Source organism: Triturus cristatus, chromosome 2_1 (assembly GCF_964204655.1).
Source record: "Triturus cristatus chromosome 2_1, aTriCri1.1, whole genome shotgun sequence".
Classification (NCBI taxonomy): Eukaryota; Metazoa; Chordata; class Amphibia; order Caudata; family Salamandridae; genus Triturus; species Triturus cristatus.
The window spans coordinates 367330841-367350264 of NC_140581.1; positions in this window are offsets into that span (position 1 = coordinate 367330841).

A 19424-nucleotide genomic window follows, 5' to 3' on the forward strand; every position below is an offset into this window, starting at 1 on the left:
GTCTCCACCTGCGACAATCGTGGCATCCTTGGTGATCACTGTACTTGTGTGTGGAGTCTGTTGACATGAGTTCATGGGGACATGTTCCCTTGTAGCCAGTATGCATGTGGATGATTCTGGCCTCACACACATGTGTTACACCCCTCCTGTCTCAGGGCACTGCTGGGAGGACTCCACACCCACCCCTCCTGTCTCAGGGCACTGCTGGGAGGACTCTGCACCCACCCCTCCTGTCTCAGGGCACTGCTGGGAGGACTCCACACCCACCCCTCCTGTCTCAGGGCACTGCTGGGAGGACTCTGCACCCACCCCTCCTGTCTCAGGGCACTGCTGGGAGGACTCCACACCCACCCCTCCTGTCTCTGGGCACTGCTGGGAGGACTCTGCACACACCCCTCCTGGGTCTGGGCACTGCTGGGAGGACTCTGCACACACACCTCCAATTTCTGGATATGTACGCTTGGGACATACACGGTGTGGGTGCGCTCCATGCATTCGAGGTGAGGGTACGGGTCGTACTTACACTGTTGGGGTGGGGGGTACGCTCCATGCATACGCGGGTGGGGGTACGGGTCGTACTTACACTGGTGGGGGTGGGGGTACGGTCCGTACGTCCGCGGGTGAGGGTTCGAGTCGTACTTACACTGTTGGGGTGGGGGGTACGCTCCATGCATACGCGGGTGGGGGTACGGGTCATACTTACACTGTTGGCATGGGGGGTACGCTCCATGCATACGCGGGTGGGGGTACGGGTCGTACTTACACTGTTGGCATGGGGGGTACGCTCCATGCATACGCGGGTGAGGGTTCGTGTCGTACTTACACTGTTGGCATGGGGGTTACGCTCCATGCATACGCGGGTGGGGGTACGGGTCGTACTTACACTGGTGGGGGTGGGGGTACGGTCCGTACGTCCGCGGGTGAGGGTTCGAGTCGTACTTACACTGTTGGGGTGGGGGGTACGCTCCATGCATACGCGGGTGGGGGTACGGGTCGTACTTACACTGTTGGCATGGGGGGACGCTCCATGCATACGCGGGTGGGGGTACGGGTCGTACTTACACTGTTGGCATGGGGGGTACGGTCCATGCATACGCGGGTGGGGGTAGGGTCCGTACATATCCGTCCCCACGCTATGTGATGCTTGTGCGGGCCGTACCCAGGCCTTTGCCACGTGGGTACGATCCGTCCCGCCATTGTTGGGGTGACGTGTGTGTGGGCGTGGTACGACTCGTACCCACGCTCTTGAGGCGTGGGTACGGGACGTACCTGTCTGGTTGTGTTGCCGGTTCGCGTGGTGACGGACTTCCGTTGTGGCGGTAGCTGGCTTATCAGGACACACCCCCACCCCCTCGTGGTGACCAGGGCATGGGAGTCAGGTATGTCCAGGCCATGTGTGACTTATGTGGTTGTTTTGTGGTCTGCCCTGGTCGTGCCACCCCCACCCCACCCCACTTTCCCCCCTCCCTTAGTTATTCTGACCTTCTGCGGCGTCTGCGTCGGTGCCTGTAGAGCAGGTGGACTGCTATGAGGGCAGGGATGACTCGTAGGTTCGGGTCCATGTCTGTCCGTCGCGTACTGGTACTCCAATCGCATCGTCCTGTCGCGTACGGGTCCTCCTTGGTGGCGTCGTCCTGTGTGTCCGTCACGTACTGGTCCTCCTTGTTCGCGTCGTCGTCTGTCCGTCGCGTACTGGTGGTCCTTGTTCGCGTCGTCCTGATTTCCCGGCAGTTTTTGGCTGCCGCAAAATATTCACCGTGCGGGGTGACGTCGGTGCGAATCGTGATTCCTGGGTCGTGAATGGCTGGCTGCGAGCGTCCCGACGTCAGGTCGGCACTTTCCCGGATCGCATTGGTAGGTGTTTTTTTGTTCGGTCGGACTTTTTTACGAATCGTACGGTCATGGTGTACCCGTGCGAATCGTAATTCCTTGTTTGTAGAAATTGACGACCGGGTACGCGTCGGACGGAGAATATGCTCCGTCCGACGGTTCGTACCCGGTTTTTACCGTAGTGATCGGCACCTTTATCTTTATTTTCATAATACTGTGCAGTAGCCAGTATTTGCGCTGAAGAGGAAACAGCCCAAGAACTTTCTGAATTTCTTACACAACTCGGGAAGTAGATTCTGCACAAATTTATCCACAAATAACCGTTGGCCACCTTCAGTACTCATGTCTTGACCACTGTGGTCGATAAACGTTTCTTCAAACCTTGTAAAGAAATCGGACACTGTCTCATCTTTCTTCTGCTTGCATGCAGATAGTTTATCCCAATTCACGCGCATCGCGGGCATTAAAGTTTTCATGTATGTAATAATTCTACCAGGGAGTTCTGCTACCAAAGGGTCAGGCTTCGCGCCACCAACTTGTCTAGCGTCTGCAGCAACGATATTAGCCCATGTGCCCCCTAGTTCTACAGCGTGATCCGTATTACGGATGGATCCCCATAAAGGCTGTGGAACAACATTCCCGAATAACATATCTATGTCGGCCAGATTCATAACACACGATTCCGCAGTCTGTGATAACTCCTTATAATATCCTGTAGGGTTTTTACGAGGGTCAGGCAATGTCTGCTTAAGCGCTATTACTTCAGATCGTTTCCAAGGGACATGCACCCAAACACGCTGAAAATGTGCTAAGACAGGTGGATTAGCATTTGGATCAGCAGGTCTCCAAACTGGGGGAACCTCACGCATCGGATATTGGCGCGCTTTTACATTCTTCCCCACAGGGAATTCCTGTTCGAACAATGACTGCTGACAATCGCTATTCCTGAAGGACAGTAAAGTCGCAACTGCTTTATCTACATCGGGACCCACAATTATACCTGTTCCAGAATCAAATCGCACGCGACACAATTCCTGCGGGATTGTGTTTGAACCATGATCCTCCGGTTCCTCACAGAGGAATTCACACATTTTGTCAAACACATACCTCTGTTTTGGGGCATCCCATTGGTGAAAAACATTAACAACTGATTCCACCTCATAGAGTGAAGGGAAAACAATCCACCTACGTGCCATATGATCTAATACCTCTTTCTCTTCAGGATTAGGCAGCTGACTACGCAACTGCTTACGTTGTAAACCAGGGGTCACACTAGATGACCCAAAGAGAGGCGACATTAAACTAGTAACCACATTAGCTAGACGTTGTCGTGCTGAAGTAGAAGTTGAGGCGAAAACGGGGGGAAAAACAGAGGGAAGAAAAGCGGATTCAGATACAGGTACCTGGGTAGTGTAAGAAAGAGCGCCAGGGGAGGCAGCTGATGTACTAGGCAAAGTCGCAGGAAGCGCAGGGGCAACAGGTAACAAAGCTGGCGGCCCTTGAGAGGGCTGTACTGCAGGGATAGGAGCCAGCTGAGGAGGAGCTGGCGGTTGTGGGAAGGCTTGCGGCACATTACCTGGAGGCTGCACATTCACGAGCTGTGGAGGCGCTGTGGGATTTTGTGCTTACGGGGGTGGCGAACTTAGCAAATGAGACATTAGGGAATCCTTCTCTTTCTCTTTTGTCTCATCTTGTACAAGGGGTGACAGAACTGGGTAACATTTATCGATCCCTAGTTTGCGCTGTCTATGTAACTGCTCATTCATTTGTTCCTCCTCGTTATCTTTAAATTGCACAGCTGCTCGCATCATTGATATACCTCTTTCTCTCTTATTCCTTTTCGCTAGCTTAATTTCCTTCTGTTTGGCTTCCTTTCGCCATAGGCGGAAAGAATCAAACATCGCCGGCCGGGCTTTCTTTTTAAACAATTTAACTTCCAACTTATCTAAGATTTCTGTATCGAAACTACCATTTTGGGGCCATTTTAAAACACCGTCCTTTCTAGTGTATCGGATCCATACTTCATTATATGCAATGGGGCCCACGCCATGTTTCACATAAAGCTCATAAGTTGGAGTTCCAATTGGAGGAACCGGACATGAATCCTCTAACTGGAAATCCCTTCTACAACTCAAACAAAACCAATTACCAAATACACTAGAACCAGGCATCTTCACTCACTACTCTAGTTTCAAACTTCAAAGGATTATCGAATACGATAGTCTCGTGAATACACGAGTCCTCTGGCTTTGGCACTTGCAAGTTCCAAATCAAAGCGATCCCGAAGGATACCAAATTCCCGAAGGATACCAAAACAAACTGGGAGACGCTCCACTTATACTTAACTGAATATCGATGATCGATGGCGTCACCAGAAGACTCTCTCGATTGTTTCGCTCTACCAAAATCGTCAAGGGTCCAAAACAGGGCGATTAATCAGGGCAGCAGTCCTTCGTAGCCGTCGGGACGCGGAGAACCTCGGAGAAAAGACTTTCGGACCACGTCGACATGCAGGGGCCGATGAAGTGGCGGCCTTCCTCCGGAATTTCCACAAGAAGCTCCTCACGAACCTCTGGCTTGGACTGGTACCGCTGAAATCGCCCAACGTTGGGCGCCAACTGAAGTACTGGGTTTTTAGAACCCAGCGGTGCAGGAGAACACACCCTAGGACTTCGAGTGCTTCCTCTTTCAGACCCACAGAAACACAGAGTCTTCTAGGTGAAGTCAAAGATCGATTTATTGGCTGCAGACCAATTACAGGTGTCCGAGAAGTACAATACAATGTATGTTCTCAGGAGACTGCTTAAACTTACAGAAACGGGCTTCTCCTTAAATACAAAATATCATGCTTCAGGCACACATTCCTTATTTTACGATATGGTCATTCACATGTATCCATTACAAACGAAAAGGCAGAGTCATGATGACCATCCCACATTCCAGTTAGCCAGCCCACAATTATTTACCCAGCGAGGCTCAGATCCCACATCAGATATCAACAGGCCCCAATAAACACGGGCATCTCCTGTTTGGGAAACAAGCCATAAAGCAGGAAGAGTCAGGTGTGAAAGAGATTAGCCGGAGGCTTGTGTGAAAAGGCTTTATGGTGTGTCAAACCCTGATGCTAATCACAGGTGGCGTAGGACGGGCAGCTCGTGGGACCGGACTGACCTGGGGCAGCGGAGCCAAGCTGCACAGGTCACAGAGAAGTCAAACAGAAAGTACATGTGTTCTACAGGCCCGTACTTGTTCGTAATGTGTAGCCTATGTGAGGGCAACCATAAGATGGCCACCGCTCCAAGATGGAACCCATGAAGTCAATGTGTAATAACGTATACATAGTGCATTTATCGATGAAATGTTATGCAAAGCACTTGTACATACTGCATTGACCATTCGCGGTTCGCTAATACCGGAATAGACAGGGGTAGGGCCCTGCCTCCTACGCGGTCCCAAATTTCAAAGTACCACAGTGACACAGGCCCTCGTCAGCAGCAGACTGTACTACGGCAACGCACTCTACGCAGGAATCCCAGCCAAACACCTACGACGACTACAACGCATTTAAAATGCCTCCGCCCGACTGATCATCAACGTCCCCCGCCCCAGCCACATCTCCCCCACCTGAAAGACCTACACTGGCTCCCCGTCGACAAGAGGATCACCTTCAAGCTCCTCTCCCACGCACACAAAGCACTCCACAACACCGGACCAGCCTACCTGAACAGCAGACTCAGTTTCTACACCCCCACCCGCCAGCTCCGCTCCACCAGCCTCGCACTCACAGCTGTCCCCCGCATCCAACGAACGACCTCCGGCGGCAGATCCTTCTCCTACCTTGCCACCAATATCTGGAACACCCTCCCCACCCACCTACGGCAGACCCAAGACCTACTGGCCTTCAGAAGATTCCTCAAGGCCTGGCTCTTCGAGCAGTAGCAGCACACCCCCATCCCCTCAGCGCCTTGGGACCCTCACGGGTAAGTAGCGCGCTTTACAAGTACTCTGATTGATTGATATTCAACACACATGTTAAACAAGGCAACATGAATATCATGGAATCTGGTGCATAAATCACACTTGGCAATATTGCCATCCGTACTAGGCCCAATTTGTGTTGATCCGATCTCCATAAGATGCACACATGGGAAAAGTCCTATTCTAATCCCCACACAGTCTCCTGGGTTACAACGATATCAGTAAAATGAACATACACAGAATTATAACACTTTTAGCAGTACCATGGGACAAAGCCACATGGGTCAACCCACTGTTGAGAGGTAAGGTGCTTTTGGCACATAAGCAACATATAAACCAACACTGCCGACCAGCGTCATGAAATACAGGTGGTCCATAGATGGTCACTCCCACACATTCACACTCACTTTGCACTGCTGTTCTTTGCGATAAGTACCAGCCTGGTCCATATGGCCACTAAAACACACATATGCAACTGACACCCTAATGGGGTACCACTGATACCAAGCAGGTCAACAGATAACACTCCACAGACCTCCTGGCTTCAAGCCTCCTGCCACCCTCCAGTTCACTCCCACTGTCCCAGACACCCCAGATCAAAGTCCACCAGGCTCTCCCTCCGGACACAAGGCCACTCATTGCTGAAGTAACACCTCGCCTGGGTCCCCCGGGAAGCAGGTGGGGAAAGACAGTAAGCAAGAGGTAGACATAAATAAAGGGAGGTCTTGACGCCGCTCAGGATGTTCACCAACAAGTTGTGAAGCAGAAACGGGCTAAAAGCAACAATTTGTTACAAACATGGATCCAACAGGGCCTTCTGGCACCAGTCCAGTTCGGCAAAGCACAGGGGGGTCACACCGTCTCTTGACCTACTCCCAAACCGTCTCTTTAGCGTCCCTCTAGCCGAATCAATTCCTCTCACTCCTACATGGTGCCATGAAGTCTTCAGAAGGGCAAGATGGGAAGAGAACAGATGGTCCACCATGATGGGGCCAGTGGGGTAGCAAGCAGTGAATGGGGAACAACAAGCAGGGGAACCTCTCGGCTCGAGGAGGCACCCCATTGGTTACACATTGATTCAGGTTGTGCCCCGGCAATCTGGGCACAGGATCTGGTGCATGATGAGATGAGTCACACCAGACACTTCAGGTTACACAAAGTAGAGTTTCAATTCTATACCTCTCTGGCAATAAGGAACTATGTCCGGCACACCATGATGTCGGTTGCAACAGATGATTCCGGTCACTCACAAGGGAGAATGAGACTCTGCAATGGGTGTGTCCCCACCTTTAAGGGTCGAAACCTGTGAAGTGGACACCAGACACAATGAGCATGCAGTTGGCGTGACACAAGAGAGAAATGTGGCACAGTCGACTAAGTGGGCCATTTTGGATCCCGCAACAGGTGAATCCGCTCACTACCAACAAGACACTTATGGTTTGAACACGATCCCGGCAGTGTTAGAAGCATCGCAACGTACTCGTGCAAGACGACCTGTGGCTCACATTGGCCGGCTCTTTCCATCCATTAGTCTTAATTTTGACATCCCATCGATAGACTCGTGGCATAACTAACTTTCAATTGGAACCAATACCTGAGAGAAATATTGACCTACCGGGTCGAAATAATAACCGTTTTTTAGGTCAGGAATACTTGTTTCACGTGACAGCCCTGAAGAAGGCAAGGGTTATCACTCTAATGACAAAACACGTGTTGGCTGAACCTCGTGTTTTTGTTTTGATTAAAAGACAAAAGAAAATCATCAAGAGACATTGCCTCCATCTGTTCTACTACGTCTGGTGAACTTTTGCATCCCCTGAATGGGTGTGCATAGGAATTGACTTTTGCAACTTTGAGGATTCAGGGGTTTTCCCTCACCTGTGGCACCGCAATAATTAACGTTGTTGATTTACTGTACGCCCTAAGCTGAGTGCCACTGCTTCCTGTGTTAATTGATACCCCCGTTTTGTAGTAAGACACTTATGAGTGCCGAGGTCCCTGGAGTGCAGGAACCACTTCACCGCAGATGTGGGCTACTTCTTGAGCTCGACACGATTCCGAAGATCCAAGCTCACACAGTGCTATCCAGCTTTCAGCAGGCGATGTGGGCACTTATAGGGCACTGCTCTTCAGATTTCACCGGTAGATGGTGTGGGCCCCTTGTAGAACTTTGATATCCCCGAGAACACTGAGAGAAAAGGAGACCAGCAAACTGGCCCTTGGGAGCCCACTTCAGGATGCCACACATAAGCAGGTCGTCCGTCCAGGCCAGCCTCTATTCAGGAAGGCAGGAGGTCCTTTCCCCGAGCTGTTATCCTCCATGTGCACAACAGAGTCCTCTGGCAATGTGCACCATGCAGACCAGGTTCTACGATCTTGCGTCCCCACAAGTGTATCTCTCCTCTTGGTGGGGTGGCACTGAGTAGTTATATTCCAATGGGCCTCTGAAGTTGGGGGAAGGTTCTAAGAGTATTCCTTTGAACCAAAGATGTGTCCCCTACATTTTCGACCTGTCTGCCGTGAGGCTGCAGAATGCAGATCTCTATGTTTATGGGACCATGATCTGGCCCCAGAGTCCAGGTGTCACAATCTCTACCCCCTCTTATATTCTGCCAGACCTGCATATGGCAGAGGTCAACTATCTCAATTGCATGCCCAATGGTTTATGGCTGTCACTGAGGAATGCCCAGATGTGCTCCCCCGGCCTCCAGTGTTGACCGCCGCAAAACATAATTGCACACAAAGAGTTTGATGCGTAGAAATGTCCACTTTCCATAATTGGCATTTCCACACAAGATAAACCAAGCCCACTGTTACCATTGGAATGGGTTTGGCCTAGCAAATCCATTTATAGGAAACATCATGACGCTGCGTCACTGCAATCCATTATTGCAGCTTAAAATACAGGCTACCCCTTCCCCATGCTAACTTAAGGGAAAAGCACGACTGCTCAGTAGGGGAACCCATTGTGGGTCTTCCTTACTACCTGGGCAGCAAGCACCCATGGGTACCTACCCAGCCCTTCATCTTCCATCCTAGTGGAGTTGAAAGGCCTCCTGCGGATGGACCATGTTTGCTACGGACCAGACGGAGTACGCACGCAAGGGCAGTCTCACAGACCTGCTGTGGCAGATCGGACACGTTTAAATCCGCAGTCCGTGTGACTCTGCACACTGGCCTGCCTCAGCAGCCCAGACATATAGGTAAATGACACCAACGGTGTAAGTGCGTATCCAGGCCACAATGGCAGACCTGATCTACGTTTACAAACATCATGTCCGCACCTCTTCCTAACATGTGTCAGAATTGTGCGTGCACTTTCACACTGCATTACAGTGGGAAAGGGCCCAGAACCTAAGGGCTCCACCCAAGAACCATCACGCGCACCGGCTTGCTGTGGCAGGCTGGCGGCCTGGGTCTCCAGGACACCCATGGTGTCTGTGCGCTATCCGGCTGACAATGGCGTCCGGGTTCACACTAAGCACTTTCTTAGTGCCAACCTGCACACCAGCCCGTCTTGGCAGGCTGGTGGCAGAGGGTTAGAAACATCACTGGCGCAAGGGGTCATGTTGACCGGCACTTGCAGGTCGAACACAGGCTCAGCACAACCTTGGTGCTAAGGAACCCACCTCTAGTCATGACAGTTTCACCCCCTCAGCCAAGCGCCACTTCCTATGAGACGGAAGGGTGCGCACACTTCCACACTGCACCAACAGTGGGAAAGGGCTCCGGCCCGACGACCTCAAAGGAGCCTCAGCAACCTCGGAAGGTGTCCCATGGAGGGGAACTGACCTCTGAGGTAGGGGGGCCCTACCTAGGGGCTCTCTCCTTTTCAGGCAACAGCCATTCGTTGGCCCCCACCAGCTACACACCGACCGAGACCTTCACCCCTCGGGACGTACCCTAGGGCCGCTCCAGCAGTAGGGGAGACCCCTTTCGGGTTGGCTCACCCGTGGAGATGCCAACCTGAGTAGGAGACATAACGGGCAGGCGAGTCCAACTGGGCATGATCAGTGTCACATCCCCCTACTTGCCAATGCCTTACCCGCCCTTGGTATATGGTGTACCTTTTCATAGGGCACTCCTGGGACAACACTTATCCATTCGTGCAAGAACCCCACTCCTAACCCATGTGGAGAGGGTGCTCGTACTGTCCCACTGCAGTACAGTGGGAACATGCTCCGAGTTCTAGGGTCACGAACAGAGAGTAGGCGAAGACTAGGAGGACAAAAGAGCAAAACGTTTTGGGGATGTTCCCTTAAGAAGGCAATGTCCAACACCACCCTAAACCAACTTGCTGCAATTCTTTCACAATACTGAAACAATGTAGCCACTTTTAAACTTCATCAGGGTGCTCCTGACCTTGAGGTAAATGTTGCAAGACTGCCGCCATTAGCAAATCAGGCGGTGGCTCACTTTGGTTAAACTTGTGCTCTTGACCTCTCTACTCAATAAACGATGTTGGGACACATTGAAATCACCGCAACGACTATAGCAGGTGGTTTCAGTGACACTCCCTCTTGTGGGTCCACTTTAACAGGACCTCACACATATGCATAAAGCTTAATAACATAAAGCAGTACCACTCAAGCAGTACCCACTAACTAAAACATTTCAATAAAACACAATTTAAATATTTTACAACCTTTTAGCATGTGTTATTTCTGTTTCCGAAGAAAGAAGGCAGGCAGTGTGCAGGTTTGGCTTCCTTTTTGTGAGTTGTGCGCTGGAAGGAAGCCATGATAGGGGTGGGAACCTTGTGTTATTTTTTTGACTTGTGGAACTTCTGTGGAAAGGAGCTGATGGCTCACTTTGTAAACACTGTGCCAAGGAAGACAAACGAGGAAATAATGTTCTTTGAGCAATGAAAGCTTGTGCTTGTTTGCCCTGCCAAATCTGTGTAGTGGGGAATAAAAGATTTCTCTTGCTGACATCTGTGTAAGAGGTAATCATGGTTTGCTACTTCCATGCTGCACTTATTCTATTGAGACACAATTTACACTGCTATTATGTTTGCATGTGTCCCGGGATTAGGAAAGTTTGCATAGCTTCTTCCCTAGCTGGACCTGAAGGGGGAAGCTTGTGCTATTTCTTCCAAAGGTGTATCTGTTCCATAAAGCACCAATAGTTCCACTGAGGGCCAGCTATGGCATAAGGGGAATAAATAATTTGCAATCATTTTCACTAGTATATTGTTGTCCGTGTTTAACAGTGATAAAGGTCGGTACCATGAGCATAGTTCTGAGGGTTTAGCTGGTTTGAGAAGAGAATATACATTTGGTTTTGTATAGATTGTCAAAAGAGGCCTTGAATCTCAGTAGCATTTTCGAGGGGGTCAAAGGTGGTCTTTTCTTTTGCTGTCATGATGTATGGTATGTGTTGTTTGAGTTGATCTTGAAGTGTTGTGGGTAATGTATGCCCAGATCTATCACTCACCAAATGTGCTTGCTCTAGAGGACCATCCTAATAGATTAGATTCCTGGTTCACAGGTTCTTTACAAGCTCACAGTGGATCTCTAATTTTGACAAGTACCTAATTTGAACGCTTACCATTGTATAGTCCCCAGCTAGTTTAATCTAGCTTTGAGTTTGGTGAGTCGATTTTTAAAGCATGGAGCGCTCCTGCTTACCCGTAAAGACATACCCCATGTATGTAGCCTTTTAAAGCCTCCAAGATTGTTGCGATGCTGCTCATGGAACCCATGTTTGTTTTAACGTATTCTAGTATAGCAGTGCAAATATCCATTTTTAAAGTGAAGTCTAGTGATGCATTAGTATGAAAGCACCAGGTTTACCTGCATTAAGGCAAAGGGGTGCATATTAGCATTATTATAATTGGAGAATGACCACATAGTGCCTTAGGTAGCAATCCAATGTTCCCAATTCAAGAGGCCATGTGCCTGTGAACCAGCCAATAATCTATGCGTGCACAAGAGTTGTGTACCAACGAGCAGCAAGTAAATTGTTTAGAGTTGGGTGTCATACTCTCCAGATGTCTACACATCCCTCTGTTTGCATTATTTGATTGATATTCATGGCAGCCTGTGGCAGCAGTCTGAGGTTCTTTCTGAATCTACCGAGGTGGGTGTGTAAAATCGTATTAATGTCCCTGCCCCAAACCGTGTGCAATGTTCGATACAATTTGCATTTGTCTTGGAGATTTGTACAGAACTAGGGCCCCGGTGCGCCGTTACCAGTAGCCAGGGGCTACTGGTGATGTGGGAAAGATAGCGTCTGGCCGTGAGTAGGCAGTAAAATATTATGCGTCTTTTTGAGGCCCTACCAGGGCCTGAATGCAGGATGAACGTATTCCAGCTTAGCGCAAGATACAAAAAGTACGGGGGAGTTACAAATGCCACCTGCATAATGCGGGTACAATGGTTTGGCCCAAAAGCATCCGTACGTCCGTACATACGTGTTTTCACAGACGTAGCCTCCACCCCATTACTGGCAGACGTAACCTCCGCGCCATTACTGGCATACGGAGCTCGCCCGCCCTGTTCTGCCGTGCCTTGAGGGACCCTCTTCAGAAATTACAAATAGGTATGTGCAGTCAAGACAGAGAAAAAAAAGTTTTAAAATATGTGTGTTAATATCTCTACGCTAGCCTTCCTCTGTCTGACCAAAGAGACCAGGGTGCCGATTAGGATCCTGGCAAAAATTTCCCCAACCGAATTGAATCTGGACTTTTTTCCGTACAAATGGTAAAAGCGCCGTACAAACTGCCAAGTACGATTCGTATGGGAAAAAGTCCATACAAATCGCATTGGGAAAATTCCCCCACACGTCCTCGGGTCGGGAAAAGTCTCCGACACGTCCCCGGACATTTTTACGTACAAATGGGAAAACTGAAGTCCCAATGCGCAATTACGATCCGTCCCATCCGTCCGATTGTACAACTGTATGGAAAAAAGACCGTCCGGAGCGAACTCCCATAGCAACCATGGAGATGTCCAAACAAGTGCCTGGTACGCGCCGTACCCCCCCCCCGCCCCCCGTATGTTCGCGCCGTACCCCCAGCCCCCCCGCGGATGGGCGCGCCGTACCCCCAGCCCCCTGTATGTACGGAGCGTACCCCCCAGCCCCCCGTATGTACGGAGCGTACCCCCCAGCCCCCCGTATGTACGGAGCGTACCCCCACCCCCATATGTACGGTGCGGACCCCCAGCGCTGGGGGTCCGCACCGTACATACGGGGGTGGGGGTAAGCTCCGTACATACGGGGGGCTGGGGGGTACGCTCCGTACATACGGGGGCTGGGGGGTACGGGGGTACGCTCCGTACATACGGGGGGCTGGGGGTACGGGGGTACGCTCCATACATACGGGGGTCTGGGGGGTATGCTCCGTACATACGGGGGGCTGGGGGGTACGGGGGTACGCTCCGTACATACGGGGGCTGGGGGGTACGGGGGTACGCTCCGTACATACGGGGGTTGGGGGGGGGATACGGCGCGTACCGGGCCCCCTAATCAGCTCGCATCGCTGCGTACTTAGCTTTTCCGGCACTTTTTAGGTGCCGTAAAAATTTTCCCATCCGGACTGCAGTCGGTGCGAATCGTAATTGCTGGTACGTAAAAACATGCCTAACTCCGTCCGGACGTCACGTCCGCGGTGTCCCGGATCACATTTGTATGTATTTTTCTGTCGGTTGGTCTTTTTTCCGAATCGTACGGGAATGGTGTTTCCGTACGAATCGTAATTGCATGTTTGTAAAGTTTTACAACCCGGTACGAGTCGGACGGAGAAAAAGCTCCGACCCACGGTTTGTACCGGGTTTTTCCAGGATCGTAATCGGCCCCCAGGTTTTAACGTCCGGGCACCTCCGCCATCGTACACTGCTAACATGTGTCTCTTCTCCGAGAGCCCTTGCCAAGGGCTTTGGACTTTTTAGACTGTCCTCCTCCCCCTCTTGCTTTCATTTCTCTTTTTCATTTTTGCATCTATTTCTTTGTTTTCCGCCTTACTGCATTCTTCACATATCCAATGTTTCCTGCTTTATCTACACTCTTCTCCTCTTTGACTCAGTTTCACTCTTCCGCTTTTTTACTCCTGGTCAGGTCTAAGTAGCTCACCTATCCCTTGCTTTTCTTTTAGGGGCGTGTACTTTTCTACTTAGAACTGAAAATGCAAAGGAATGCTGCGTGAATTAAATAATTATTCACACCAATGACATGGGACAATTTCAACAAGTGATAATAAGCCAAAATCACATTGAGGATCAAAAGGAGAGCTGAAACCCACCACATTGAGTAGGTTTCCAGCTCGATATTGGAGCCTCTGCACAGCCGATGTTCATTAGGGGGGGGGGGGGAGGGGGTGCAAACACCGACATGAGTGGCAGACTTACAATTGTTTGTGAGGCGCTGGAGAAATATGCATTGTTTGGCACAAAGTCTCCTACCTAAGACCGCCCCTTTCCTCACATGGCGTAAAATGATTCAAAGTTGGCAAATCTACAAAATAAAAGTGGCAGATAGGCAGGGGCACGGCACAACACTGGGCCTGCATATGAACGGCACATCAGTGGTGGCACATGAATGATACTCCATAGAGAGCAGGTGCTCTGTAGGCACTTGATGCAACATCTATTGCTAACACATAACACCCCATGTGTAGTACTTGGCACAACACACCCAGCTGCAGCTCTGCCTCCCGCTGCATCTACTACTGCTCCTTCTTCAATGTACTGCATCTTCTGCTTCAGTTCCTGTTACACTCATTGCTGAAACCCTAATATAGTTTGTTTTTGTTGAGTTCCTCCAGCTGTATGGTCTATTGCTGCATTCCTGCTGCATCTCTTGCTTCAGCTAGTCTGCTAACAGTTCTGTAATTCTTGACTCAGCTTCTCCAGCTCCAGTCAATAACTTGCCTTCTATTGGATTTAAAGTTGTACCGTTGGTTTGTTTGCTCCAGCCCTCTTCCTGCAATTCCTGGCCCTACTGTCTGTTCATCTTGCTTGTGACCTCTCCTGCTGCACAACTTCTGTATTTCTTTTGTTCCATCTGTAGGAGAGTAGGGTCTGCAATCCTATGATCACCCCAGATTTTTGCTTTTTGCTTCATTGGTTTACGACTTTCCCTGGCTGTGGGCCTGCTAATCAGACCCACAGCCTACCTGTTCTCTCTCTAAATTGACACACATGTACCTTAGGTGCATTTACTAATCGGAACTGGGCCACCTTATCAGTCCCTGTATCAGCATACCTTAGGTATCCAGGGCATAGGTGTACCCAGGGCCTACCAGGGGCTGCAGCATGTATTATGCCACCCCTGGCTGGCCACCCAAATCTGACACAACTGGCTGCACGACGGCTGGGGCAAGGTGGTGTAATCACCCTTTGCTTTAGATATAGTATTCCTATATCTAACCCTAAAATGAACATGTATTCCTATCAGTCACTCCTATGGCAGGCCTTATCAATCCTGAAGGCAGAGTGCTTGGAATTATGTGAGATGGTGCTCTGGCATGAGCTGAGCCCGTCTGCAGCTTGCGGAACCAAGTCCTAATAGTTGTTCCAGGATAACGCGTACCATATACACTTAAGTGCACTATAATCCTCGCGGTTATTTGCTAACTTTGGTATCGCATTATCAAAACATGTCGAGTAAGGTGTCATACGAATTGGAATACTAACCCCTCGCCAATTCTGGCGACGGGGTTAGCATTCCACCCTTCTAGAGGGACACGACATGTATGTAACTGTGAACCCCTGTTAAAATTAACTCGAGCCTCAGCATCACAAAATGGGGTGAGCAGTCTATATATCGACTTTTTAATATCGAGGGACATAAATATCGAGTCAAAAATATCGAATGTACAAAATATCGAAATAGATAATATCGATGTGAAAAATATGTTTTTTTTTTTTACTTATATGTCGAGGTAAGTAATATCGTTAGTAATAATATCGACATGTGAAAATATCGTTATTGTGTGTTTAGTAAATATTTTGAAGTTGTTTGTATAAATAGTTAAAATGTATATAATATGAGAAATATTTATATTGTTTTAGGGGCGGGATGTTGGGTTATAGGGGATAAGGGTGGGGAGTGTTTTTAAAAAGTTAATTTATTTTTTTAATATATTGTAAAATTTAATTAGTAAATTTTATTTAAAATTTGAAATGTATATTTAATTTTAGGAGCGGGATGTTGGTTTATAGGGGATAAGGGTGGGAAGTGTTTTAAAAATGTTTATATATTTTTTAATTTAAAAAAAAAATTATTTAGAAATTGTAAATTAAATTTAGAATTTTACAAATAATTTTAGGAGCGGGATGTTGGTTTATAGGGGATAAGGGTGGGAAGTGTTTTAAAAATGTTTATATATTTTGTAATATTTAAAAAAAAATATTTAGAAATTGTAAATTAAATTTAGAATTTTACAAATAATTTTAGGAGCGGGATGTTGGTTTATAGGGGATAAGGGTGGGAAGTGTTTTAAAAATGTTTATATATTTTTTAATTAAAAAAAAAAAATTATTTAGAAATTGTAAATTAAATTTAGAATTTTACAAATAATTTTAGGAGCGGGATGTTGGTTTATAGAGGATAAGGGTGGGAAGTGTTAATTTGTAAAAAAAATTATTTAGAAATTGTAAATTAAATTTAGAATTTTACAAATAATTTTAGGAGCGGGATGTTGGTTTATAGGGGATAAGGGTGGGAAGTGTTTTAAAAATGTTTATATATTTGTTAATTTAAAAAAAAATAATTTAGAAATTGTAAATTACATTTAGAATTTTACAAATATTTTTAGGAGCGGGATGTTGGTTTATAGGGGATAAGGGTGGGAAGTGTTTTAAAAATGTTTATATATTGTTTAATTTTTTAAAAAATTTATTTAGAAATTGTAAATTAAATTTAGAATTTTACTAATAATTTTAGGAGCGGGATGTTGGTTTATAGGGGATAAGGGTGGGAAGTGTTTTAAAAATGTTTATATATTTGTTAATTTTTTTATAAAAATTATTTAGAAATTGTAAATTAAATTTAGAATTTTACAAATAATTTTAGGAGCAGGATGTTGGGTTATAGGGGATAAGGGTGGGAAGTTATTTAAAAATGTTTATATATTTTTTTAATTTAAAAAAATAATTATTTAGAAAATTTAAATATAATTTAGAATTTTACAAATACCATAATTAAATATAGATTTGAGTCAGAATAGTAAATAATTAAGTTCAGTGTCCAGCACTTATCTTAATTAAATATAGACTGGAGTGGGAATAGTAAATTAATTAAGTTCATTGTCCAGCACCTACTGTAATTTAATATAGTTTGGAGTGAGAATAGTAAATTAATTAAGTTCAGTGTCCAGCACTTATCTTAATTAAATATAGACTGGAGTGGGAATAGTAAATTAATTCAGTTCAGTATCCAGCACATACTATAATTAAATATAGGTTGGAGTGATAATAGGAAATTAATTAAGTTCAGTGTCCAGCACTTATCTTAATTTAATATAGACTGGAGTGGGAATAGTAAATTAATTTAGTTCAGTGTCCAGCACCTACCCTAATTTAATATAGGTTGGAGTGAGAATAGTAAATTAATTAAGTTCAGTGTCCAGCAGTTATCTTAATTAAATATAGACTGGAGTGGGAATAGTAAATTAATTAAGTTCAGTGTCCAGCACCTACTCTAATTTAATATAGGTTGGAGTGAGAATAGTTAATTAATTATGTTCAGTGTCCAGCACTTATCTTAATTAAATATAGACTAGAGTGGGAATAGTAAATTAATTAAGTTCAGTGTCCAGCATCTACCCTAATTAAATATAGATTGGAGTGAGAATAGTAAATTAATTAAGTTCAGTGTCCAGCACTTATCTTAATTAAATATAGATTGGAGTGGGAATAGTAAATTAATTAAGTTCTGTGTCCAGCACATACTCTAATTAAATATAGGTTGGAGTGAGAATAGTAAATTAATTAAGTTCAGTGTCCAGCACTTATCTTAATTAAATATAGACTGGAATGGGAATAGTTAATTAATTCAGTTCAGTGTCCAGCACCTACTCTAATGTAATATAGGTTGGAGTGAGAATAGTAAATTAATTAAGTTCAGTGTCCAGCACTTATCTTAATTAAATATAGACTGGAGTGGGAATAGTAAATTAATTCAGTTCAGTGTCCAGCACATACTTTAATTAAATATAGGTTGGAGTGAGAATAGTAAATTTATTAAGTTCAGTGTCCAGCACTTATCTTAATTTAATATAGACTGGAGTGGGAATAGTAAATTATTTACGTTCAGTGTCCAGCAGCTACTCTAATTTTATATAGGTTGGAGTGAGAATAGTAAATTAATTAAGTTCAGTGTCCAGCAGTTATCTTAATTAAATATAGACTGGAGTGGGAATAGTAAATTAATTAAGTTCAGTGTCCAGCACATACTCTAATTAAATATAGGTTGGAGTGAGAATAGTAAATTAATTAAGTTCAGTGTCCAGCACTTATCTTAATTAAATATAGACTGGAGTGGGAATAGTTAATTAATTAAGTTCAGTGTCCATCACCTACTCTAATGTAATATAGGTTGGAGTGAGAATAGTAAATTAATTAAGTTTAGTGTCCAGCACTTATCTTAATTAAATATAGACTGGAGTGTGAATAGTAAATTAATTCAGTTCAGTGTCCAGCACATACTCTAATTAAATATAGGTTGGAGTGAGAATAGTAAATTTATTAAGTTCAGTGTCCAGCACTTATCTTAATTTAATATAGACTGGAGTGGGAATAGTAAATTAATTAAGTTCAGTGTCCAGCAGCTACTCTAATTTAATATAGGTTGGAGTGAGAATAGTAAATTAATTAAGTTCAGTGTCCAGCACTTATCCTAATTAAATATAGACTGGAGTGGGAATAGTAAATTAATTTAGTTCAGTGTCCAGCACCTACTCTAATTTAATATAGGTTGGAGTGAGAATAGTACATTAATTAAGTTCAGTCTGTAGTGGGAGTAGTATGTTAATTAAGTTTGGTAAATAGCAAATATTAGAATTAAATATAGAGTTGAATAGGAACAGTTAAATTAATTTGTTTTAATTTAGAAAAAATGTGTAGATTTTAGTTTTGGTTGGATAAAAGATAGAAGTTATATCAGAATGCAAATTCCAATTTTTTTCTAAAATAGTAGAAAGGAAAATAAGATTTGTTTTATAGTTGTTGGAATGTATATTAATTAGAGAGAAATATTGTTTATTATTACGCATATTCTAATAATTAAATCATTGAAATAAACATGTAATAAAATAATTAATATTTAACATTTGTATTATTGTCATAATTTTTTTATAATGGATACATATTTGTTTAATGTATATTTTGGACATGAATATATGAACACACAAAATAATTAAAAATAAAAAAATCAAGGAGCTTAGCGCGTGATCAAGATGGCCGCGTGAGCCTAGAGCTCCCGAGACCCTCGCTCCCTCCGGCAGCTATCCTGTCTACTATCCTGCTTTTGATGCCCGGAATATTGGAGGGGAGTTGTTGCTGAGGCGAGAGCCGCTGTCCGGATCGAAATCGCCCACCGGAGACCGAAGTTGTACTGCCTGGAAGTTTGTGGCCTACTCCCCGCACGGTGCCCGGGACTTGCGTTGGCACAGT